The following is a 26,490-nucleotide window of genomic DNA, read 5'->3' on the forward strand; positions in this document are numbered from 1 at the left end:
AAGCCCAAAAGGTTTTGCAGGAGCTACACGACGGACCAGCAGGGGGACATTTCGAAGCTGACACAACAGCTCACAAAATTATTCATGCTGGTTACTATTGGCCTACTTTGTTTAAAGATGCTCACGAGTACGTAAGGAAATGTCTAAATTGTCAAACTGCTAGCGGAAGACAACGTAAATCAGCTTTCCCCCTGCAACCAATCAACATTGAGCAGCCATTTGAGCAATGGGGATTGGATATCATTGGGGAGATTGCTCCAGCATCTTCCAAACAGCATAAGTATATCCTTACTGCTACTGATTACTTTACAAAGTGGGTTGAGGCAATCCCTTTAAAGACAGCAAATTCTGAAGCAATCATTGAATTCATAGACCAATTCATCATTACCAGGTTTGGTGTCCCAAATGCTCTTGTTTTCGATAATGCATCTTACTTTTCAGGCAATGCTATGTTTGATTTCGCTATTAAAAGAGGATTTAAGTTAAAATATTCTGCTAATTATTATCCCCAAGGAAATGGTTTAGCAGAATCTACTAATAAGAATCTGATTAAAATCATTAAGCGAACTATCGAACAAAATCAGAGGAATTGGCACAAATCCTTGGTATTCGCATTATGGGCTGATAGGATAACACAGAAAGCTTCTATTGGAACTTCTCCATTTAATCTTGTCTATGGAAAAGAAGCAATCTTACCCACAAACCTTATTCTTCCTTCTTTAGCCCTAGTGCAGTTCATTGAGGAAACTCCTTCCTCTTCTATTCAGTTTAGACATGACCAGATCCTAAAATTAGAAGAGGAAAGAGAAAAAGCCAAGGTTACTCATGCCAAACTTCAGCAAGCCATCAAAGCAGCTTTTGATTCAACCTCATCCCGTTCAAAACAGTTCCAAGTCGGTGATTTAGTTCTGAAATGGGACAAAGCCCATGAGGACAAGGGTAAACACTCCAAGTTCCAGAAGTTGTGGCTTGGACCATTTCAGATCTGTGAGAAGATAGGCCATTCAACCTTTATATTGCAAGATTTATCAAGTTTGAGAGATTCTCTCCCTGTTAATGGCCTTGTCTTGAAGAAATTCTTTCACTGAGGAGGTAACCCCTTCTCCTTTTATTTCAGTAGGATTTTATAGTTTGTAGGATTTTAAGAAATAAGGTTGTGAGATGTCTCCCATTGACCTTTTGCTGTGTTTAAAAAGTTGTCCCCATAGAACGAGAATGAACATTTGCTTTTAAAATGATAGAACTTTTAACCAAAAAGGATAATTTCTAGGAAATTAGATGTCTTTGTATTCTGAAATCACAATTCAAATTTTTGTCAACTTCTCTCAAAGCATAGGAAAATTGTAAACCATTTTCTGTTTTTAAATTGGTCTCTAAAGGTTATCCATACTAAGGTAGGAATCAATCCAATTTCAGCATCTTCAACTCTTACTCTGTCATCCATTACTCTTAAGAAGAAGATTGTTCACCCCATTCACTAAGTTTATGATTATTCAGAGTGTAATTCTAAAATATAAGATATTTAAGATAAGAGGTCTTATTACAAGCCTGCTTACCACGTTCATAGAGAAACAGTTTATCTGACATTACCAATACTGCAAACCAAAACAGGGTAATGGCTTGAAATTACAAGACAAGGGGTCTCATCACGAGCCAGCTTGTTCAGTTAAACTACTATCAGTGAGTGGCATTGTCAACAGCTGGCCGCCAAACCAGGACAATGGCTTTTTATCTTATCAATGACAAAGATGAAAAAGGAAATGAAATACAAAATATGAAAAATATTTTGAATTCATTCTGTTAATCACACTCTTAATTGAATGAGACAATGGACAATCACATGGTTAAAAGGTATCCCTGTCGAGACTATAGATGTTTGCTGGCAGCAGAGGCTCTACCTATGACAGATGAGTTTACTATAAAAGGCTGATTTGGAAAGGTATTCTATTTTATCATTACAAACAATAAAGACCTATTTCAAAGCTTAGAATGTTTTTATTTTCTTAGAAAAGAGGAAGTCAACAAAATAGTTTCATTTTTCTCAAAATATATTGAAATCTAGTTATATTAGAAATTTCCCCATTGATTGAAACTCTATTTTTTGAAAAAGCTTAAGTGTTTCTATTTTTTGAAAGAGATAACTGGTTCTTCCAGCGAATCGCCAATTGTTGTGCTCTACAACAACCCCCCATTTCATATCATCTTTACTTATAAATATTAACGTATGAAATGGGTCCCTTTAAAATTTAAATTGGTATCAATACTATTATGATCCAAAAAAATCCAATAAATGAATAAATGCACTTTATAAAACTTTTTGGGCAAACCCTTAAAAGAAATCATGTAATGATTTATCATTGTGATAAAGCGATCGCAAGATCGCATATCGCAATGATACATGAATTATAATTAAGCACCCCAAAAGTTTTCCGCCGATGCGCATTTGTCGCATTCGGCGATTGGCGATATTCCATGAATTTGTTATAATGCCCCATGCCAATAGTCCCGACGCGATATGCATTCGGCGCATTCGGCGATCGGCGACACGCTACGACAGTTGTGATGTTCCCAAAGACTTGTCCCGATGCGATGCGCAATCGGAAATCGGATATCGGCGGTAATCTCACTCAAGTCTTATTGCGCTCAAAGCTTTTCGCCGACGTGATATCGCGTTCGGCGATCAGTGATATCCAATACACACCATTAAAGCGCACTAATCACACCCCCGATTGCGATCCGATGAAGCGCGGTTTTCGACAAAGAGCCGTTAAGTGATGGGATGGCGCAATTCATTTGTAATAAAAGCTGGATCGCTCATGCAATCCTTCATCTATGCTCAACCGCCAAAACGTCCATTTCATGCTTAAGTGAATCGTTCACCCAAATAACGATATAATGGGCATTTAAGGAATGACAGATTGAAAACGGCTAATTAATAAGATCATGTCCTAAAATCTTTTTACGGATTGTATCCGCGCCCATTTTAAAAGCTAAATCCTTCAGTTACGCATCTATCCATATGTGCTGTATCACTTAAGAGTTTTTCATCGCTATCTCTGTGTATTACGCCCAATTTCCTCTTTGTGCAGAATTCATTCGCAGAAGCTAGGCCTGAGAAGATGGGAAAGAAGTCCAAGAAGACTGCAGGTGCTTCCGCAACACCAACTGCAGGACAAGCGGCCGCAAATAAGAAGAAGGGACTAATATCCGATACCACATGCACGGGGCTCACCAGAGTGACTTGGCAGGGCACTTATAACCTAATTGAAGCTGAGCAACCAGAAAAGATAGTGTCAGAAGCTAGTGTGGACTTACTCAAGAAGTCTGATGCAACTCTCAAAGATTTGGCCGACTCTTTCCTTCACAGGATAGCGGCCAGAGAACAGATTCTTCCCTATACAGACGTTGTGCGATGGGCGATTGAAGAAATCCCCATATTGGACAGAACTTTTAATACCAGAGATGGAAGGATTTTCGGATCATTCAAGCCAGATGACCTAAGGCAAATGTATCATTTGCCTGAGCCAGAGAAAATATATAACAAAGCCTTCTTGGAGAAGTTCGCAAGCGAGAACGAGATCGAATCTGAACCTATCAAGGATTGGAGGCAAAATCCCAACAAACACAAGCACGAATCCTCCGGTAAGTACTCGGTCGATTCTTTGGCTTCTCCTTATTGTTATGCGGGGATTATGATGTGTAGGCTGTGGGGATTGCATGATTCTGCCAATTTTACCATTGAAATGGTTCCTTTAATGGAGGCAGCAGTAAACAGTTGGATTATGGATTGGGCTACTATTCTTTCGGATAAATTAGCAGTAGCTGTTCGTGATTTTAGATCTCAGACTGTTGTTTCAGAAAGGAAAATGCCCCCGTTCTACTATAGTGCATATATCTTAGACACTCTTTGTTTCAATTCCGAATTTCCTGTTCTCGGGTGGAGGTGGACTGCACAGGACCCTTCACCCATTCATATATATCATCAAAAATTGTGGAAGTCTTCTTATAAAGACCACCTGTATCAAATCTATAATGGTTTCATGGTGCCCATTTACTATTCCATTTTTGATAAACCCATTTCAAAAATTTCCTATCAAGCTTCCTTTGATTTACCAGCAGTAGCAAGTTGGTTTGGAGAATAAAATTTCACCTATATCAGAGTTTTCGGCAGTAAAGCCGACCCACATGTTCTTCCTCTATATGTTCCAGATAAGCTGCTAGCAAGGGAGATTGCATATCAGATCATGACTGAGAGTACTACACAGACTCTCAAAATAGAAAAGAAGAAAGGATGGCCATCTTTTCCCTTCAGATGTGGCGTTTATACTCTGCATGATCTTAAACATGCAGAAAAGGAAGCCACGAAGCTTCAGTCTTTAACGCTGGCCACGATCCCAAACAGACCATACGACCCAAAAAAGACTGCTTACAATGCATTAGAACAGGCCAAATTAACAAGGTTTGAGCATCAGAAGGATATGTTTGATGACCTGTTCGTTGCCTCCGAAACAATAGGTCATGTTAAAGAACTCGCTAGGATGCGATATAATGATGAGGGATTAACTGAGTTCAATAAACTCAGAGAACAGAGGTTGCAAACTCTGCCTCTGGATTTACTGGCAACAACCCCAGCAACATCATCAAGCCGACCTGTTCAAGAACAGGAGGAGCAGCAGAAGAAGCAACAGGAGGAGCAGCAGAAGAAGCAACAGGCAGAAAGACAGAGAAAAGAACAGGCGGAAAGGCTAAAGAAAGAACAAGCCGAGAAACAGCAGAGAACACAAATGGAACAAGAAGAAAGAAAGAAGAAAGAACTGGCAGATAGGCAGAAAAGGGAGCAAGAAGAACAGCAAAAGAAGGAACAGGAAGAAAAACAGAGGAGAGAAAAAGAGGAGCAGCAGAGGAAAGAGCAGGAGAAAGAGCAGCAGAAGCAAACCACTGATGTCAATGTAGACACTACCATAGACCCCAAATTATTACAAGAATGGCAGCAATTTCATTCCATTATCAGTGGATTGGAATGTTCAAAAGATGGGGATACTTCTAAGACAAATGATACTCAGGATGTTACCTCTCCTCAGGTTCCAAGTGGAACCAGCGGCCCACCAAGTTCTAAAGAAGTTGAAGTTATTCCAAAAGACCCCTCTGACCAGATTATTCTACAGATAGAAGATATCCCGCCATTGGATGTTTTCTACAGCCCAAGACACAGGGCAGTTGTAAAGCGTTCGAGGAAGAGACGAAGGATTGATCAACCTTCTATCTTCCCCGAACAAACGGTCACGGGTAATGTAGTATGGAAGGAGGAATTGGATCCCTCTGATGACTTAACAAAGCTATCACAGTATGCAGGCGCTTATTCGGCGGCAACAATTGACAAAGCATCGGAGGTGAGCCTTCTATTGAAGAATAAGGACCAAGAAATCTTTGCGTTACAGGCAGAATTGGTTGAAACAAGGCAAAGGGCAGCACAAGCCGAAGAACAGTTGCTGGCGCAACAGCAAGAGAACAATCAGTTGACTCAGCAATTGCAAGCAGAAAGGCAAAGGATCGATCAGGGTGCGATCCAGAAACAAAAAGAATTGTCGGAGGCGTTGGAAAATTTGAGAGTGGCGAATGAGCAAATGATAAAGACCAAAGATGAGCAAATTGCTCAAATGTCATCGCAGCTGGAAAAGATGAAGGGTGCATCGCAGGTAAAAGAGTTTAAATCAGAGGCATTATTGATAAACAGTGCATTGATATCTCAGGTTAGACTCTTATGTCAACAAATCGCTCAAGCTGAGTCCCTATGTGAGCTAACTACAGCAATAAATCAGCAGGTAGAAAAGGCCAGAACTGAACTAGATCAAGTGGACGAAACCATTACTGCATATCTTGACTGGCAAGATACTGATTTGGGAAAAGCAGCAAAATTGCCCAGGATTAATGAAACACAGAAAGATATACTTTTCACAGAATGGCACACTCAAGTGATGAAAGCAGAAAGGGCGGCTTCAAGATGTAAATCAACCGCCAACAATCTAGTGGATCTAGTCAATAACACTCTTTACCTGGCCAATATGATTTCTCAATGTACACCGGGAAAGATAACAACTCCAAATACATTAGAGCAAACATGCTACCCTGAATTAGAAGAAAAAGGAAGATTAATCGTTGGAGTTAAAAGCTTATCCTTAGATGCATATTGGCTCTTTTTAATCAAGCCACATACACAGAGATCTGCCCTAAAGTGCCTTACAGACGCAATCGGGTGTATAATTCCCGATATCCAAGATGCCACCTACGCTGCACAGCTCAGTTCGTGCCTCAACAAACCTCCGGAAGTTGAGCCAATGCTTGCAATTAATCAGCTCAGATTCAAAGGAAAGCAGCCGACTTAATGAGTCACCCTCCCGCTTGCCAGATCGCCAGCCAAAACAGGATCAAGAGTTATTGATACCAGTTTAGTAGAATTTCTGTTTAGTAGATATTTAAATTAGATTAGTATTTATAGACCCTTTCATTGTTTTGGAAAGGGTCGTAAACTTTTGTAACAGACTTAATAGGCTGAAGTTTGCACTACTGTGCTGCAGTCACTATTCTTTTATAAAATTGGACCAGTTGTTCTGAATTCGACATTAAATTTTTAATGCAATTGCGCACTATTGCCTTTTTTGAGGACGATTTCTGTGTTGAAGGAAGAACTGCTAATAGCGATTGATATTTGGGAATGTGCTGCAGCTCATATGGTACTTTTATCTACGTCTGAAGTCATTCTTTTTGTATGAATTGTTATGCTATATATTCTTGCTATTGTTGAATACATACATGCGCTGTAACAGCAAATCTCTATCTCAGCCCACTATTGGATGTTTTGCGATTTGCATTTTCCTTTAATCATGTATGCAAAATGATATAAATGATAAAGTGTAGTAATTTCGCTGTTATCGCTTTGTATAACTATTTATGCACAGCAATCTTCAACAATTTAATATCTATGTTTGAAGATAGAGCCATCTATATGTTTGTCTAAAAGCCCATATCATCAAACGCTACACTTTAGAAATCGATGAAACCCCGGGGTAGATTATTGTTATTATATTCCTGCCGATAGTTGTAGTTATTCGCTTATCACTAGCATAATCTATAAGTCGCTCATCCATCCCATTTTATCTATTTTTGGGAAACTGGTCCCATTATCCCCAGTCGGAGCCACTATTCCAAACGGAAAAGGAGCTGTACTAAGGTCCGGACCGGGTGGTTTCCCCTATGTTGTTGCAGTGATTTTTGAGGCTTCAACAGGTTGCTGGATCAATTGGAGAAGGCAGATGGGTACGAGAAATAAACTCAGGGATACAGTCACGTTCTGTGAGGCGAGGTAGACAAGGGTATGTACTCGAAATGGATTGAGATGGTAGATTAAGACAACTAAGGAGTTGAGGAGGGCATAAAGAAACTTTGAATCCTCTTCAAATAGTTGAAAACATTGAAAACCAAATGCATTCACAAGACAAAGCACAACAGTGTATTTTGTCCATTCACCTTGATTCATTTAGTTTTAGAAGAGAAAGATAGATTTTGATACATATAAAACATAAGAAAAACTCATTACAAAGAAGAAACAATACATAAACTCACTGTCACAAGAATCCCACAAAAATAACTATGAAACCTGATTTTATTCCTTGCCAAACTACTGATACAAATGTTTAATGAATGCCACCACTTCCACCAAAGTCCATCCTTTACAAATGAATGAAAAAGTACATGATATAGGCAAGGAAACTACTCAAGCTAGCTAGTAGGGGTTGAAACCATGAGAAGAGGAGTAGTTTCAACCATATCTAAACTAGGAACACAAAAGTAGGCAGTGGAACAGCTTGCCTCTAAAACTTAGGAAACCAATTCATTCAGTTCAAAACCACCTTTGACTTGATGTATCTACCCTATGAGGTGTTTTTCATCCATATTTACATCAAATTCATCATTTACCATGCATACATTTACCAAGGAATGAAGAAAAAGTCATTTTCCAAGAAAACTAGGAAAAAAATGGAAATTAAGGCAAAACTGGCAAAATCAGTTTAATGCGCAACACCAAAATTTTAATGCGTAGCGCCATTTCAAGGCCAGTTTTGGAGGCCTTCTCAGTGTCCAAATCAGGTGAAAGTTGGCTTGTTGGAAAGCCCTGCCTGTCTAGTTTCTGGAACAATTTGATTTTTCTGATTTGGAGCTCATTTGCCCCTCCAAAAGTTGATTCTCCCAAGACTGCTTCCTGTGTAGCAAAAAAGTGGCAGAGAGGGCACTTTTTGGGTGTTTTTTTCCCTTTTGGTGACCAAGACCTTGTCCAAAATTTCTCACTATTTTTGGGTTTACATATTTTTCCATGTTGATTCCAGATATGTAAGCCATTTTGCAAGAAGATGCCTCCATCAAAAGTGCAACGCCACTATTGGAAAAGCCTGTTTTTCAGTTTCAAAAAATCAAAATTGTCAAAAATTCCTCCAAATTTCTTGAAATTTGGCATGATTGATCCTTGTTAGGTGCTTTGTTGAGCCAATGATGCTTCAGCTAGGATTTTAAGTTTATCTTTCTCTTTCTTGTTCCTCAAAACTCTTCTTATCTTGGCTTTTAGCTTCTTTACCCTTATTTTGCAAATCTTGTTCCGAGTTAAGTAATGATAGGCCATATGGCGCAACATTCTCTTCTTTTTGTTGTCTTTCTCAAGAAACTTCTCAAGGTGAATGTTCACCCTTTCCAACCATGTCTCTCGGTCATTCTCAATTTCTTACTCAAGGGAGGTTATCTCGACCTTTGTTTTCTTGCTCCATAATAGCTTGCTTATCATCTGCAGCTCCATAATAGCTTGCTTATCTGTCAATTGTTTGTTTTCCTGCTCAAGATAGTTAATGATCCATTTGGCCCTCTCAATGAATAATTATTGTATTTCAGCCTCCTTTTCTTTGATAATCATGTCCTTGGTTCTTGAGCCTTGAGAGCCCAAGTCAGTGACATCCTCCTCAATCAAAGTAAACTCTCTGTCTTGCCCTTCAGTAGGGCTCTCCTCATGCATCTTTTGCTTCCCTTTGTCTCTGCTCTTTGACTGCTGGCCCACCTGTATAGCTAGAGAAGAAGGCAAAGCCCCTTCTACCCCCGATGGAGATAGCATTTGCATGTAATCCGGTGAAGGAGATGAGACCCCTTCCACTCCTGGTGGAGATAGTACTCGCCTGGCAGCAGCAAAAAGACTCCTTGTGCCTCTCTCATAAGTGACAAATACTGGCACACTTGTAGTCTCGGTCTCATGGACACCTGGCTATCCTGATGGTCCTCCTTCCTCCTGAGGCACTGATGAAACCTGAGGGCCTTTGAACATCTCATGGGAAATAAAGGTCTCCCATGGTATGTTCAACAAGTTTAACTAGTGCAACACAACAATCTTAATCAATGAGAAGTGATAAATGTTGTTGAGTTGCTGAGGAAAAGGTTTTCTTTGAACATAATGGGCCATCTTCTCAATGTTCCTGTATATAAAGTAAGGGAGGTTCATCATCCTCACCCTAGTAAAGTGCATCAACAACCTGATATGATATGCATACAAGCGGGAAAACCTTCCTTCACAGGTGAAATATTTAATGATAAGCTTCATAAGAGGAACAAAACTGTTCTCCAAGTATTTGAAAGGAAATACTCTGCTGATTTGGCTGTGATATCTAGCCTTAATGTAAGGCTCATAATGTTCTCTATCCACATACTGCCCTTTATTCCATTGCTCACCTACATTAGGGATGCCTGTTGCTTCTGAGATGGTGGTAGGTGACAAGGTGAAGGAGACACTAGCAAGAATCACTTGGATATTATGTAGATGGGTGACAAACAACTGGGTAAGCTCATGATGAAACTTTACCCTCTCCACCATTTCACAAAACTCATAACAAGATTGATGTTTGAAACTAGATATAGCAAGAGGAAAAGCAAGCAATTTTGTGAGAGTGAAAGGTTCCTCTTGGATGATGTTCCCCCTTTGTGTGGCTTTCTTGACACATGTGCTTCTCTGGAAGTTTCATTGAAAGTTTCCTCCTCCCTCTCATAGTCTCAGTCTCTCTCGATGGTCTTTTGATGATGTGATAAGTGATGAGAAATGAAAGCTTGTAGTGAGAACAGATGAGTATGAAGAGATTTTAAAATATAGGGTAAGGGAGATGTATGGGGAATGTGACTGCTTGAGGAAATGTTGGGGTTTTATGGAATGAGGGGAATGGGTAGGTTTTGGAATGTGAAATAGGGATTTAGTAATGATGTGGGTGTAGTGAATATGTATTTAGGAGTTTAGGGTTTAGGGAATAGTGTAATAAGGCTAGGGTTTTGTAAATGAGAGTGGGGTTTTTAGGGAGTGAACTTTGATGATTGTGGGATAGGGAATAGGATTTGGAAAACTCACTGTGAATGGAGTATGAGAGAAAACAACCTTTGATAACTTATGAGAGGTGGTTTAGTAATTATTTAGGGTTTGGTTTTGAAAATTTGTTAGGGTTTGTTCTAACGGAAACCAAACACAACCCTAACAACCAAACATTACTCTTCAAGGCAAGGAAGAATGATGTACTTACTTGGAACAAGAATCAAAAAGTTTTTAAGGAAGTTTGAAGGCGATTTGAGGCAATTTCGGGCTTCTCCAACAGGTGTGTAGTGCTCACTAACAGGTGCGTAGCGCCAGACCAAATTAACACTGTAAAACTGCAATAGGTGTGTAGCGCCAGTTTAATGCGTAGCGCTAGGGAAATAATGTGCAGCACCAGTAACTCTTTGCCAAATTTCCTCTATTTTCCTCCCTTGGCTCAAAATCTTGTTTTCAATTCTCCTTAGCTCTTCAATAAATAAGGAATGAATAAAATATATGAATTTTTCCTTTATATATTTTTCCCTATTTTGATTTTTCATAAACAAAAACCCTCTTTCCTAATGTTTTGTCACTTTTGAACAATACTCTGTTTTTCTGAATTTTGGACATTTTGAATTTTTGCAGGTGGACTTACTCTCTTCATGGACCTTTTGTAGTGGTAGAAGCTAACATTGTTACCAGGTCACCAGGAACACTTATGAAGAATTATTACATATAGGAACTATAAAATTACATAATTTACATGAAATGAAACCATGAAGTACAAATGCTCTGTTTCACCTCAAAACAGAGTTTGGAGGTGAAAGAGATTTATTTCAACATATCAAAAGTAAACTCATGACTATATGAACCTTTCTATCCTCCTCATGTGCCTGCTGACCTTTTTATTCAATCTTGGATGACCATGATAACAAAACCTAAGACCTAGTGAAACTAAACCCTAAAACTGGTTTTTATAAATGAAATGCCTACAAATGATTAAAAAGAGGTTTGAACAAGCCAACAGGTATATGACATGAGGGAAACTGAAATGAAACCACTACCACCAGTTGATCCATGACTTAATGGAATGCAGCTGATTGAATGAGACACCTAACATGCATGCGAGAAAGAGAAATTTTGATCGCTGATGGCAGTATGAAGATACTGACACTCACACCAGGGCCAACCCTGATCCAAATCCTCCCCTTGTATTTGAAACTCCCAACCTTCATCCGAGAATAATTAGAAGACAGGAAATTTCAGTAATCCCTAGACCTCTTTTTAGATCCTACTTATGCCTTGCTGAGTGGTTATTCATTGAAGACATCCCTTTTGGCGAGTATTTTGACCTCTCTCTGTTTAGAACTAAGTCTGAGAGTGAACTTGTGAAAATAGTTCTAGATCCAGAATTCATAAGAGAACTTGAAGTCCAACGAGCCAATTTTCCAATTAATCAGTACCTTCTAAACTCACCTCAGTCATCCCTTACCATTGATAGTCTCCCTGAACTTTCTGAAACAGCTTCAACATCTTTTAGCTCACCATCGCTTCCCCACTCCTCTGAAGATCACTCCTCACCTCCATTCATACCTTCCTGTTACACAAAAATATCGTCACCATGATTATTTGCAGTCAGTATGGGTCTATCATCACTTGTACTATCCTCCTAAGCAAGTCTCAAACATCAGCTCTTCAAATCAAGCTTTGGAAATGAGAGAAAGACATTAAAAATCAATGTAACTCTGGTTCCGAACTTTCTCTCATGGTCACCTGCAGTCCCGCACCTTCTGTGTACAAAAGCTGCGTACCTTCCCGCTCTGTCCCTAACGGTGTAGGTGCGGACCCCTGTGAATGTCAAAAGGCGCAAGTTTTATCTTTAAAAACTCACTTTGGGTTAATTCTAGAGGTTTCTAGAAGGAATTTTGACGTGGATTGTTCGCTCCAAGGTGGTTCATGCATCCCAAAAGAGAAGGAGCTAATCCCTTGATGAGAGGAGCTATCCCTTTGAAGGAGGGATTTATCCCTTTGAAGGAGGACCTAGTAACCTCCCTCCATTGCACTATAAATACAGGCATTGGGCTGGTTTCTAAGGAGGTTAGAAGCTGAACATTTTTTAGGGTAAATGCTGGTGAAATCAAGACTTCCTAGTTAAGCCTAAAGAGGAGAGATCACATACCTTTTTGGTTTCATTGGGGAGTGAGTGAAACTTGTCAAAGTAGAGGAGACTTCTTGCTGGACCCTGGGAGGAGCTTGTACAGCGTCAAGGCAAAGGTTGTAAGGTTCTTCTTCTTTTGAATTAATACAATCAAACTCATTTTTCTCAACAAGTATCTTATGTTATTTGTTTCATGGACTCCTTGACTTTCATGTTAAATATGTTTTATGCAATTGGCTTTTCAGGTGCTATTTAATTTGTTTGCCTTGTTTGTGTTTGCAGATTCGCGAAAAGGAGCTCATTTGGACCGAAGGAGTGAGGGCATCCACAAGCTAGCGTTGGACCTAAGGTAGGCCCTAAAAACACTTGTTTGCTATTGTTTATCAAAGCATAATTAGAGAAAGATAGTGTCTGGTTGGTTTGCCTGTCATTAGGTCTTCTTTAGATTCTAGGAAGGTCTATCTTGTCCGCAAGATCGACTTAGTCCGTGTGACACTTCCCTTTCCCATCAACCCATCACTACCCTTCAAACACCCATTACCCCTGTTACCCCAACTCCCCTTGTTGTCCCAAATCCTCTAGTTACCCGAACTCCTGTTCTCAATCCTATCCAACTTAGAGCTATGGCATTCAAATATGGTCCCCTTATGATGCCTGCTCCTCAAGGTGCTTTACCAGCAAATTATCAGAGTAAAATTACCTTATTCGATGGCACTGGAACATACACAGCATAGCAGCACACTAAGAAAATGACAGATTATTTTGAACTACATGAGATTGACATAGGAGATGTCCAAATGAGAATCTTTGTCCAAACTCTAGCTGGAGAAGTGAGAACATGGTTTAGATATTTTCCCCCTTAGAGCATAGATAGTTTAGAAGTTCTTTACCAACAATTCCTAAATAGGTGGGAGAAGAAAAAGAACCCCCTTCAAATTTTATCTGAATATGAAAACCTTAAAAGGGGACCAAACGAAAATGTTTAGGACTACTGTACTAGGTTTAACAATGTATATAATGCCATCCCACTTGACCTTAGGTCTCCACCTGGCTTAGCCCTGATTAAATTCCTAGACGGATTTGACACAGATATGGCTTTTCGACTTAGAGAAAGGAATCCACCTACACTTGAAGATATGAGAAGTGTAGTAGTTAGTGTAGAAGGTAATCTGCTATCCAAAAGAGCTAGGGTTATAAATGAGAGAATAACACCTCTGAAGGATGAAACTTCACCCTTTGATCAGAAAATGGATGCTTTGGCTAAAGGAATGGAAAGGTTGATGGATAGAATAGAAGTCATTGAAAGGAAACCTCACTGGGATAACCAACAGGCTAACCCAGTGAGGAATCCAAACTTCAGGAAAAACCAGAACCAAAACACTGGTAAAAATGGGCCTGATTAGAACATTAGACCACCTTTCCAAGAAAATTATGCTGAAACTTCCCACTAAGAAGACCATGAGATAGACACCCAAATCAACCTTATGGGCTTAGATGATGAAGAAATTATTTTTCTAACCTAGGATGATCAAGAATTATATATGATTCAACAGTTATAGACTCAAACTTGAGAATCTTTCAACTATAAGCAAGGGTATGACTCTGCTATTTTCGAAGTGCATAAACAATACAATTTAAGAAGCAAAAAGAACATCGATGATCCTGATTAGAACAAAAAAACAGTACCCAACCAATCTAAGAAAATAAAAACTGCCGATCAAAATCCTCAAGTTACAAAAACCTTACAAATCCTTTGTAGACCACATCAAAACCCTCCCAGTCCCACCATTGAAGATGTAATTGATAACCAAATGTCTAATGAGAAACCTTCCACTTCAGTCCCCCTCAAAGGAACAGTGGAACAACCTCCAGAAATTATATTAGAAAATCCAATTGAAAACACTCCAAACAATGAAAAAGAAGAAAAGACTACTCAGAACCCTGGTGCTAATATTTCAAATGTTCAAATAGACAAATCCCCTCTACCTTTCAATTTGGGAGCAGAGGTGGCTAAACTCAAAATCTCAGTGCCTCTGACAGAATTGGTTAAACATGAAACTTACAAATCTCAAATTAGTAAATCTCTAAACTTCGTTGAAAATGAAGACTCTGTGAATCTATTTGATGACCAACCTGAGTTAATTTTCGGACCAGATGTTAATGGAAAGCCAGTTGAAGGAGGGATACCACCCTTCTACATTAGCCTTAACATCCATGATAAAATCCTACATAATGCCATGCTAGACTCTGGGGCTTCACATAATCTTATGCCTAAGTCTGTAATGGAAAAACTTAACTTGGATATCACCAGGCCTTACAAGGATCTGTTTTCCTTTGATTCAAGCCAAGTTAAGTGTTTAGGGCTTATAAAATATTTATGTGTTTCCCTAGTGCAATACCCTACTATGACCATACTTATGGACATAGTTGTTGCTGATATACCACCTACGTATGTATGATGTTGTCTAGATCTTGGGATTCCAAACTCCAGGGATCTCTGCAACTAGACATGTCATATGCTACCATATCAATCTTTAGACATCCCAAGAAACTATATAGAGAGACTCTGATGAAGTATGTGGTGAGTACCCAGGAGAGACCTCAGAAATTTCCTATATATTCAATACATTCTGATATTGATTCCTTCATACTTTACAATGCTGAAACTAATCAAGAAGACACTTCAAGCAGCATAACAGCAGAACCAAAAGAAATTGCAGTATTAAAAGAAAATCACAATGTCCAAATTCATGAGATTTCAGATAAAAAGGATGACCTAGATACCTTAGTCAAGAAAGATTTCATTCCCCCAGACAGTAAAAATTATGAGCATGAAATCCTATGGCATCTTGAATTTGATGGGTCAGTCAACAAACTAGGTGCAGGAGAAGGTGTATGGATTTACAACTTAGAAAACGATCATTTAGAGGGTCATGCCTACAGACTAAACTTTAAATGTACAAACAACATGGCCGAATATGAAGCACTTCTGTTAGGTTTGAAACTAGTCAAGAGGTTAGGAGCCATAAGAGTCTCTATTATGGGAGATTCTGAGTTGGTAATCAAACAAATTAATGTTGTTTATATGACTAGGGATCCTAGGCTATGATTTTATAGAGGAACAGTGATAGAAATACTAAATACTTTTTTAGAAACCAAACTTGTTGTCATTCCAAGAAAACACAACATGCAAGCTCACAGCTTAGCCATGTTTTCTAGTACTTGCAAGCTGCCATTTCAGCCCAACCATCAGTACACTGCTGAGGTTAGGCACAAGCCTTCCATTCTTGACAACTTGAAGAACTGGAAAGTGTTAGCGCTTGAAATTTCACCTCAGGCTGAGAAAGGTAAACCTCAAGGCAACATCAAAACACTTAGCCTCGTAGCTAGCCCTACGGGGCTAGAGAGGGCTCTCTCCGGTCTATCTCGGTGAAATCTTCAATGGACGAGATGACCAATAGAGTAACACTGATTTTAGGCTAGTAAACTGATCAAAAAGGTCGATTTGGGGTTTTTAGGGTTTTTTGGTGGCAAATTGAGGGGATGGCAATTTTGGGTGTGGGGATTGGACACAGTTTCTGCAGGGGGTTCTTTGGGGCGAGGTAGGAGACAGTATTGATGCCTTTGATTGAGGTGGATGGTCAGGAATGACAGGTGAGGAGCTAAGGAGATCAAACAATAACTTTGAATTCTCCTTAAACAATAGAAAACATTGAAATTAAACAAACTTAAAAGCAGAGCATGACAGTCATGAATTCTTACTTTAACACTTCGTTTGCTTAATGTGCAGAAGGAAAAGAAAGGAAATGATTCACATACACACTTACAGGCACATAGAGAAACACACCATCAATACATGTAACCACAAGAATCCCAAAAGGACTGCAAAACCCTGGTCTTCCTTAGCCAAAAATTGCACAGATACAGTGAATAATACAATGATAGCTTCTCCCTCAAGAGTCCAATCATGAAAATGAGCAAGAAAGTAGATAATATAGATGATATAACCTCTTTCCCTGCCTCCATGGGTCGAGCTCACTATCCTAGGAGCTGTTTCAACCACTTCTAAACTAAGCACTACAAACTAGGCAGTCAAAACAACTTGCCTCTATAAGCTAGGAAACCAATTCATTCATTTAATTTTCACCTTTTTCATGAATGAATCTTCTAAAAGAGGTACATAAGAGTAAAAGTGTCAATAAATTACATTAATTACATCAAATAGGATAATAATCCACCCCAAAAATTCAAACAGGGTCAAACTGCGTTTTTCTGAGCTGTACACTGAAATCTGGAGAAGTTTGCCTGACGGGTTGCGCGCCTCTGCCTGACGGGTCACGCGCCTTTGGGACCACATTTGGGGCACTTACAGGTGGCCAAATTGAGCAAGAGTAGGCTTGTTGGCAAGTTCTGTGAGTCTACTTTCCAACCCAACTGGAATTTCTAAATTTGGTGGTCATTTGCCCCTCCAAAATTGCAATCTCCCAAGACTGCTTTCTGCAACTCAAAAATGTGGCAGAAAGTCAATTTTTGCTTGTTTTTTGACTTTCTGGAGGCCCAAAACTTCATAAAATCTCAAGTCCATTGATGAGCATATGTAACTTCTCATGAAAAGTCTGGAAATGCTGAGTTTTTGCAAAATGGAGTTGCCGGGATGAAGGGTCGCGCGGGGGGTGAGACCCGTTAATGGACAAAAACCTGTAAATTGCCTGAAAAATCAAAATTGACCCAAAATTTTCAAAATTTCTTGGGATTTGTGCTGTGGCTAGGCTATTTAGTGCCTTCGTCCTTCAGTGAAGCCTCAGCCAAGATATGGAGGGGATCGGGCCTCTTTCTCCTTTTTTGTGCCTTGGCCAACCGCCTTTGGAACATCTTCATCTTTGCCTTGCACACGTGCATTCTTTCCCAGTAATGGTTCTTCATGTTCCTCAGCAATTTCTTCTCTTGGTTGGCCTGGCAATGGATCACCGGGTCTTCTCCGGTTCAAATTGCGGTCACTATGAATCCTCCACAACTCATCAAGAGTTTTCTCATCCTCCAACTGTTTGTTACGCTGCTCGAGGTATGTGATGGTCCATTGTGCCCCCTCTAATCTCCTCTGCAAGGCATCGTTTTCAGCTCTGAGGTGCTGAATGATCTCCTTTGCCTCTCGGCTAGGAGAACTGACATCAAGATCAATAAACTCTATATCCGGAACACCTGATGGTCCCTCATCAATCTTGGGTTGTTTGCCCCTTCCTGGTACCTGTGCTGCTGAAGAAAGCGAGGCCCCTTCCACCTGATGTGGAGATAACACTCGCTGAGCCGATGAAGAAGGCGAGACCCCTTCCACCTGGTGTGGAGATAATACTCGCCTGGCTGCTGCAAATAAGGCCCTCTGGCCTCTCTGATAAGTAACCAAAGGTGAGGAGCTGACATGTCTAGTGACAGGGATGTCATGCTGCTGTGATGGTCCTCCCTCCTCATGAATAACCTCAGGATGTGGCGGTGATGGTGCTGTGAAAAAATCACGAGAGATGAACTCCTCCCATGAGATGCCCTGCTGAGCCAACTGATGTAATACCACTAGCTGAATCAAACCATAGTGGTAGAGGCTCCTGTACTGCTGTGCCGGGCTCTTCCTCTGCATCATGGACACCATCTTCTCAATGTTCTGATAGAAGAAAACAAGGATGTTCATCATCCGTACCCGGGTGAAGTGCATCAAGAGGCGAATATGGTATGAATATACCTGTGAAAATCTGCCCTCACAGGTAAAATACTTCATGATGAGCCTCATCATGGGAGCATACTCGCTCCTGAGAAATCTGAAGGGAAACACTCCTGTCAAGTGTCTCATGAGTGCTGGTCTAACAAAAGGCTCAAAATGAACACTGTCCAGCACCTTGCGCTTGTTCCATACCTCTCCAACATTAGGTATCCCTGTGGCCTGTGCAATCACCTCAGGTGTCAATGTGAATTCCACCCCGGCAAGGTTGACATGTCCATCATGCAAGTGTAAAAAAAACAGGCGAGCCAACTCTCTGTGGTGTTGAATCCGAGAGATCCTCTCACAAAACTCATAGCAAGACATGTACTGGAAACATGAGACTGCCATAGGACAAGCTTGTAAATCTGTCAAAGAGGTGGGCTCCTCTCGCCTATGATGACCACCCTTACCACCCTTATGAGGCCTCCTCTGTATCTCAATCTCTGAAGCTGATGCCTGGTCATCACTCTGCTCATAGGTTTCGGTTTCTGACATTGTTTAAGGAGCAGAGTGGCCAAAATGTACTGCTATTTCTGCTTTGTAAAATGCTGATTTGTATGCTGTTTCAAGGGGAGCAAGGAGCATGAAGGGAATGTTAGGGGAAGGACACTTTTAAAGGGAAAATGGGAATAAATATATAAAACAAGGATCCAAGGGAAAAAACATTGCAAACATCATTGCATATGCATCATTATATACATTGTTTACATGGGTAATGAGAGGGAGGGTTAGGGCTTAATTTTTCATTTTTTAGGGAAGAAGGGAAGGGTTTGGATTTTCTTTACAATTTAGCAAGGGAAATTTACATGGAATATCAAGGAAAAAGAAATGGGAATGGGGAAAAAATGATTACAAGGGAATACTCTTAAAACAACATAAAACCCTAGGCATTTTTACAAGTTCAAACTACAGCAACAAGGAGCTTTTCTCTTGCACATGGAGATCTTTAAAAATGAATTCATGATGTCTTTAATCATAACAAGCAGCAATTTATAAGTTTGGAGGGCCTACCTCAGGAAATTTAGCGATTTGTTGGCTCCTTGGATGAATTTGCAGGCAATTTTGAAAGGAGGACGTTGACGGGTCGCGCGCCTCACCCAACGGGTCGCGCGCCTCTGACGGGTCACGCCCGTTATAAGTTTACACTGCTGGAATAGCGTTGACGGGTCGCGCACCTGGTCTGACGGGTCGCGCACCTGTCCTGCTCCCAATTTTTCTCAAACTTTCACTCAATCGCTCTTGCAAACAACTTGGATGCACAATGAGGGTCGATGGAGGGAGATTGGGCCTTTATAGCTTTGATTTGAAATAATTTCATGCTCAAACCCACTTTATAATGTTTCTCTTTGACACTTTATAAAATTGACCATTTTGGTTTCCTTTATCCTGAAATTGACTCATTTAATGCTTTTCTTTGATGCTTTTTGCAGGGATATCATCTGAGGGATCTTGGCAAGGGAGCCAGGGTTTCATACTGTCCTTGGAAGCTTTTTGAAATTTCATCACTTTTTACAAAAGTTTGAAAAAATGACCTTGGCTTTAAAAACAGAGTTTTTAAATCCAAGGTGAACATTAACTGTACAAGATTGAAATTTGCGAAGAAACAACTTTGAAATCATCCCTCTGGCTTGCTGGGCACTTATTGACCTTCAGAGACATGACCTTGTAAACCATCTTGACCAAAACCCTAGACCTAGGAATTTGACCTCAAGACAAGACAAGACAAGCTTTGAAAGTGACTAAAGACTGAAATGACCTGATCCAGCAATGCCAAGAGGGGGACAAAGACACCAGCTCCTCCATAAGGGTTATGGCATGCCTAATGGGATGCAAAAATTGACACTGATGAGAGACCTACTTATGCAAATGCAAAGAGTTTTGATCACTGATGGAGGGCGACAAGACCGACTCTAACAGAAAGTATTCAAGAATGATCAACAAATTAACAATTTTTTGACTTTAGATAATGAATTTGTAAATAGCAACATAGACACAGATATAGCATTAGATTTTGATTGCTTAGATAAAGTAGAAATTAACAAACTAGAAGACGATCAGATAGATAGATTTCATCCTACAAAGTTTACAAAAGCAGATATTCAAAACCTAAAACAAATGGAAATTGATGAAGAAACTGAAGTCATTAACCTTAAAGACAATTTTTTACCCAAAGGATTAACTCCTTTGGAGGACTTATTTGATTCAAACGATATTCCTAAAAAGCCTAAAATGGAGCCCTTGAAATCAGACATTGAGGAATGTAATATAGGCTCTGAAGAACATCCCAAACTGATAAAACTTTGAAAGTCATTACCTCCCAATGAAAAAATGAAATATATGGAGCTGCTAAAGGAATTCCAAGATGTTTTTTCCTGGAATTATGAGGACCTAAAGTCCTATGATACCAGCATAATACAACACACCATTCCCTTAAAACAAAATCAAAATCCTTTTAGACAGAAGCTTAGAAGAATTAACCTTGTTCTATTGCTTTCTATTGAAAAGGAGATGAAAAGAATGTATGAAGCTAAGATTATTGCACCAATTATATTCTTAGACCGGGTTTCTAATTTAGTACCTACAAGAAAGAAAACTGGCGAAATAAGGTTGTGTTGACCTTAGGAATTTGAATAAAGTTTCACTTAAAGATAAATATCCTCTCCCTAAAATGGATCACATACTACAGAGGGTAGTACATTCCACCTGAATCTCACTGCTAGATGGGTTCTCTGGTTATAACCAAATCCTAGTCCACCCAAATGATCAGGCAAAGACTGCATTCACTACCCCATGGGGCACTTTCATGTATGTGAAAATACCATTTGGGTTAAAAAATGCAGGGGCCACCTTTCAAAGAGCAATGGAAATAACCTTTGCTAAGGAAATCCATGACTTCTTGGTAATATACCTTGATGATATCACAATATTTTCCAAATCAGATCAGCAACACCTGGATCATCTTAGGCAGATCTTTACTAAGTGCAGGAAATATGGAATTTCTATGAATCCTAAAAAATCTCTATTTGGGTTGGAAGAAGGGAACTAGGCCACATTATCTCCAAAGATGGTATTAGAATTGACCCAACAAGAATTGAAGAAATTTTGCAGATACCACACCCTAGAAACATCAAAGAACTTCAAGCATTCTTAGGCAAAATAAACTTTTAAGGCGATTTATCTCTAATTTAGCTGAGTTAATTAGATTACTAAACAACATGTTAAAGAAAGATTCGACTATTAAATGGACTCTAGAGGCTAAAAAGTCTTTTGAATATATAAAGTTAGCCTTGACACAAACACCAGTTCTTATCAGTCCAATGTTTGATAGGGAATTCATCATATTTTCTTTTGCTTCAGAACACACAATTGCTGCAGTCCTCCTGCAGAAAAATGATCAGGGTTTTGAACAACCAATAGCTTTCTTTAGTAAAGATCTCAGAGATGCACCTTTGAAGTTTAATAAAATGGAGAATCAGGCTTTTTCTCTTGTTAAAGCTATTATAGATTTCAGAGTTTATATCTTGTACTCTCTTATAGTAGCTTATGTTCCCAATGTTGTAGTCAAGGACATTCTAACATAGGATGGAACTGATGGAAAGAGAGGGAAGTGGATAGCTACAATATTAGAGTATGACTTAGAAATTAAACCTACAAAATTGATCAAAGGCCAAGGTTTGGCTAAGCTCATGGCTGAATCAAACTACCAGGCCCTAGACATAAACTTCATTGCAAAACTGGATAATGAAGAGGAGATGGCGACTCCACAGATAAACCAAGCATTTATAGATTCACCATGGTATGCTAACATAATATACGTTCTACAAAACCTTCAAGCTCCTCCACGGCTATCCAGGACTAAAATTAGGTTTTTAAAGATGAAGTCTTTGAAGTTTTGCATAATTGATAATGCTTTATTTTGGAAAAATCATGAAGGCATCTTTCTAAATTGTTTGTTAAAGGAAGAATTTGATAAAACTTTGCAAGAGTTTCATGCAGGTGACTGTGGGGGACATCTCTATTGGAAGACAATGGCTGATAAGATCTTGAGGGCTGGTTTTTACTGGCCCACTCTGTTTGCTGATGTTAAGAAGTTTGTAACCTCATGCCACAAATGTCAGATTTTTGAAGGGAAAAGAAAACTACTTCCATTACCTTTGAAACCTATATCTACTGAAACACCATTTCAACAGTGGGGTCTTGACTTCATTGGTGAAATTCATCCCCCTTCCTCTGCCCAACATAAATGGATCTTAACTGCCACAAATTATTTTACAAAGTGGATTGAAGCCATACCCTCAAGACAAGCCACTGATGCTGTCATAATAGGTTTTCTTCAGGCCAATATTCTATCCAGATTCGGTTGCCCTATCAAAATCATCACAGACAATGCAGCAACCTTTAAATAGAAAAGGATAATTTATTTTTGCAACAAATATCACATAACCCTTGGTCATTCCACAACCTATTATCCCCAAGGAAATGGACTTGTAGAGTCTTCCAATAAGATCTTAATGAATATTATTAAAAAATTGTTGGAAGATAATAAGAAGACCTGGAATAAGAAACTAGTGAATGCCTTGTGGGCAGACAGGCTGACCATAAAGAAATCTATTAGTACTAGTCCCTGTCAGCTAGTCTATGGAATGGAGGCTATTTTCCCGTCTTCTTTGGGAACTCTAGTGATGAAATTACTCCAAGAAGCACAGGTTGAGCCAAATGATATTCAGAGAAGGATCAACCAAACAATTCATTTGCAGCAAACCAGGGAGGAAGTCTACATCAGGTCCCAAGTTGTGCAAGAGAGAATCAAGAAAGCATTTGACAAAGTGAACCAAGGCATAAGATTTCCATCTAGGGGATAAAGTCTTGAAATGGGACTCAAGAAGGGAAGATAAAGGGAAACATGGGAAGTTCAACTTCCTACGGAAAGGTCCTTACATTATTTATGTTTTCAAAGGTAATAATGCTTATTTTCTCAAAGAATTGGATGGTGCAGAAGTAGAAGGAGGACCAGTCAATGGTCGAATGCTTAAGCACTATATAGATCCCAGTCACTGATTTTACGAATCACTTGTACATATTATATCCTTCACAAAGTTTAGTTGGATTGGATGGTAAATTTTGGAGTTGAAGCCCGAAAAGAAGGCCCTAAGCTTCAAAGTTTCACTATCAGTGAATATCAATAAAAAATCAAATTAAAAGGGAAAGTTACAGAGTAAAATCACAGAAATTCAGAAGGCCATTGATCTACTAGTTCTTTACATTTCACCAGGAAATTCCATCCCCAAGCGGAGCCACTGTTATGTTCCTATACCAATAGGTGTCATAATTTTTTAATATCTGGGGTGAAATCTGTAATATGTACATACCTTTGCCTTATGCAAATGTTTTCCATATTCAAAAAATCAAAGAAATTAGAAAAATGTAAAGAGGGTATGTCCTAAAAGAAAAATCAAAGGACAAAAAGAATGAAAAAATGGTCAAAAAAGATGAAAAATGAACCCCAGAAAAAGAAAAAAACCATGAAAGTGTGCAAGTCCAAATGCCACTACTATTTTAGTTTGATGCAAAATAAAAAGATTGTGTGCATCGTGTTACCTTTGCCACAATCCATGGATGGTCAAACAGTTTAAACTTGTCTATTTCATGTTTTGAATTTCATGTTTATAGATAGAGAATAAAGTCTTACCAAACTGTTCAATCTTGGCAGATAAGTAGATAGGTAGAGTAAATGAAAGGAGCTCAACAGTTTAATCTGAGCCCTTGGATGTAAAAAGGATAAACTTAGATAGATTTCTATTGTAAAAGAAAAGAAAAATGTTTTTATAAGGGTTTGCCAGCTTAAGTGCACACTAATAAAGAGTAGAAAAAATGGTAGGATGAGTAGGTGGGTAGGTAGTTGTATGGTTGTAGAATTATAATGATTGATTAGATAAAATCATGTTATTTACTTTCATCATCAAGTTGCTAGAAGTATGGATGATAATGGAACATTTACAAAGTCAAGTGATTAATTTCCCCATTCATCTAACCTTTAATTTCACTAATTTCCCATAAGCAAAGGCAAAAGTACCTAAAACCTTAAGTTAAAGGGGCTCAGAGCATTTGTCTGACTTCTGGAGGGATCAGACCCTCGACCCAATAACTTATAAGGTTTAAGTCCTAAAACCCCCTCACCAACATTCATCCCCCTCCATAATTCATTCATTTCATCTAAAAAATCCCTTTTCCTAAGGTGAAATCACCACTTGCCTAAGGAAGATAATTAACCCTACATAAAACCCCTTTTTTCCACAAAAAACCCACAAAAAGCATTTAGCCTAAGTTATAATGTGTAGGTTCAAATATGTAAATAAATGTTAAATCCATTATACTTAGCGCAAAAACCCACTTTTCCTCTTTCATTTCATATTAACTTTTAATTTCATTATATTTATTTAACTCCCGAAAATAAAAACCCTTTCCCGTATATTTTATTTAAATCCCATATGATAAGTATCTCGCCCCAAGGTTTGAAATATAAACCTTATTAGTAAATTAATTAAATGGATTAATTTTTCAATCAGCGACTAATTAAGAACCATAACCCTCCATCGAAATATAGAGAGTAATTAGTCAATCAATGATTAATTAAATATGTCCCCACCAATCAAATCACCTCGACATCATTAAGCCTCCCTAATCCGCATCTAATTAACCCTTCCACTCAATAAAACCCTGTCGGGCCCCTCCATTAACTCTCCAGTCAAATCATCGCCCCAATCATCGTGCGATCTGATGCCTTCAGATCCAAAGGCTGACACTCATATCAGGCGGCCTCCGAAGGCCGACCTTTACCCACCCGATGTGAGTGGTTTCACTGTTCACCTCACTGCCACATGGTGCCCAATGAATGGCATTGGGTGGCCTCCACGAAAAACCACTTATCCCAAAAAGTGGTGCGATGGATTTTGCTTACCACCTCCGTGACACGCCAAAATGTCACATCCCCTGATTGGCGCCAACTGTCGTTTTCGCAATATACCTGCCAATATCATTGACTTTACACATAAAACCAAAAAACTTATAATTTTTTTTGTCTTTATTGTGAAAAGAACATTCTGACTTCCATGCAAAGCACATAGTACATTCAACTGTCAACCTGCTGCCAACCGTCAACTTTCCACAGCTGCTGAACTCCAGATCACCTTGCAGACCCGTACGCTTCCTGCAAACAGTGCACAACACCATTACTCCGTTCCAATAGCCGAAACCACGTATTTACCCCATTTCCACTGAGAAACCCTATTTTCTTGCCAAACCTGAGCTAAATTTCTTTAAAAACTAAGTAATTGAGTAAATTAAGCCTCCTCATCATCCTGAAATACTCTGTAATAGACCAATTCATCCCAATTTCTCTGAAACCCTTTGCCCCTATCCTTGAATCCACAAGAAGCAAGGATGGACGCCCCAATTGCATTGAATATCATGCCCATTACAACTCCTCACAGAGATTTAGACCATCTCCCACTTGCAGACAAAGATTTCCATATTAAAGATACCTCTGTCTCAAAATCCCCTTTGAAACTATTCTGCAAATACAGAGACCAATACCTAAACCATGAAGACTACATTGGACTTTGGGAATCAGGTTTAACAAAGTACCAGTTCCCCAGAGTGCATATATTCCAGAGACAATGAAACTCTTTCAAACGATCTCAGGGTATAATTGAAAATGAAGTTTTCACTTTGTACATGTCAGATCATGAATTAGTAATTTATTTCAATCTCCGAAAGAGTAGAAAAAGTTTCTAACTTCCAAGTTTAGGAGATTTACATAATCTCATGAATAGGATCGAATATTCCTCCATAATCTATCTCCTTTTTCCTTAAGGAAGCCTTCCCAAGAGGACTTAGATCTATCTATGATTTATACTTTTTTATTTTTATTTTTTCTCTTGTACATTACTGCCACATGAACTATGATCCTATCCAAAGGGCAATGAGAACCCCTAACCAGTCTGTTCTGTTTACTATCACTTTTGAATCCATTAACCAAATGCTACAATTACAACCAAGCCAAAGTATGACTCCTCTTTCCATTGGAGATATAAAATAGATACCCTACCCTTTCTTCAATCAGACTTGCTAGGTTGTACTAGACCTTTATCAAAAAAGAGTAGTACACCCCAAACGACTCCCCCCCTTATCTATGGACTAAATTCTCCAACCTTGGCTGAG

The sequence above is a fragment of the Pinus tabuliformis genome, chromosome 6 (genome assembly GCF_031772625.1).
Source record: "Pinus tabuliformis cultivar Carrire ecotype Pingquan chromosome 6, CPIR1, whole genome shotgun sequence".
NCBI lineage: Eukaryota > Viridiplantae > Streptophyta > Pinopsida > Pinales > Pinaceae > Pinus > Pinus tabuliformis.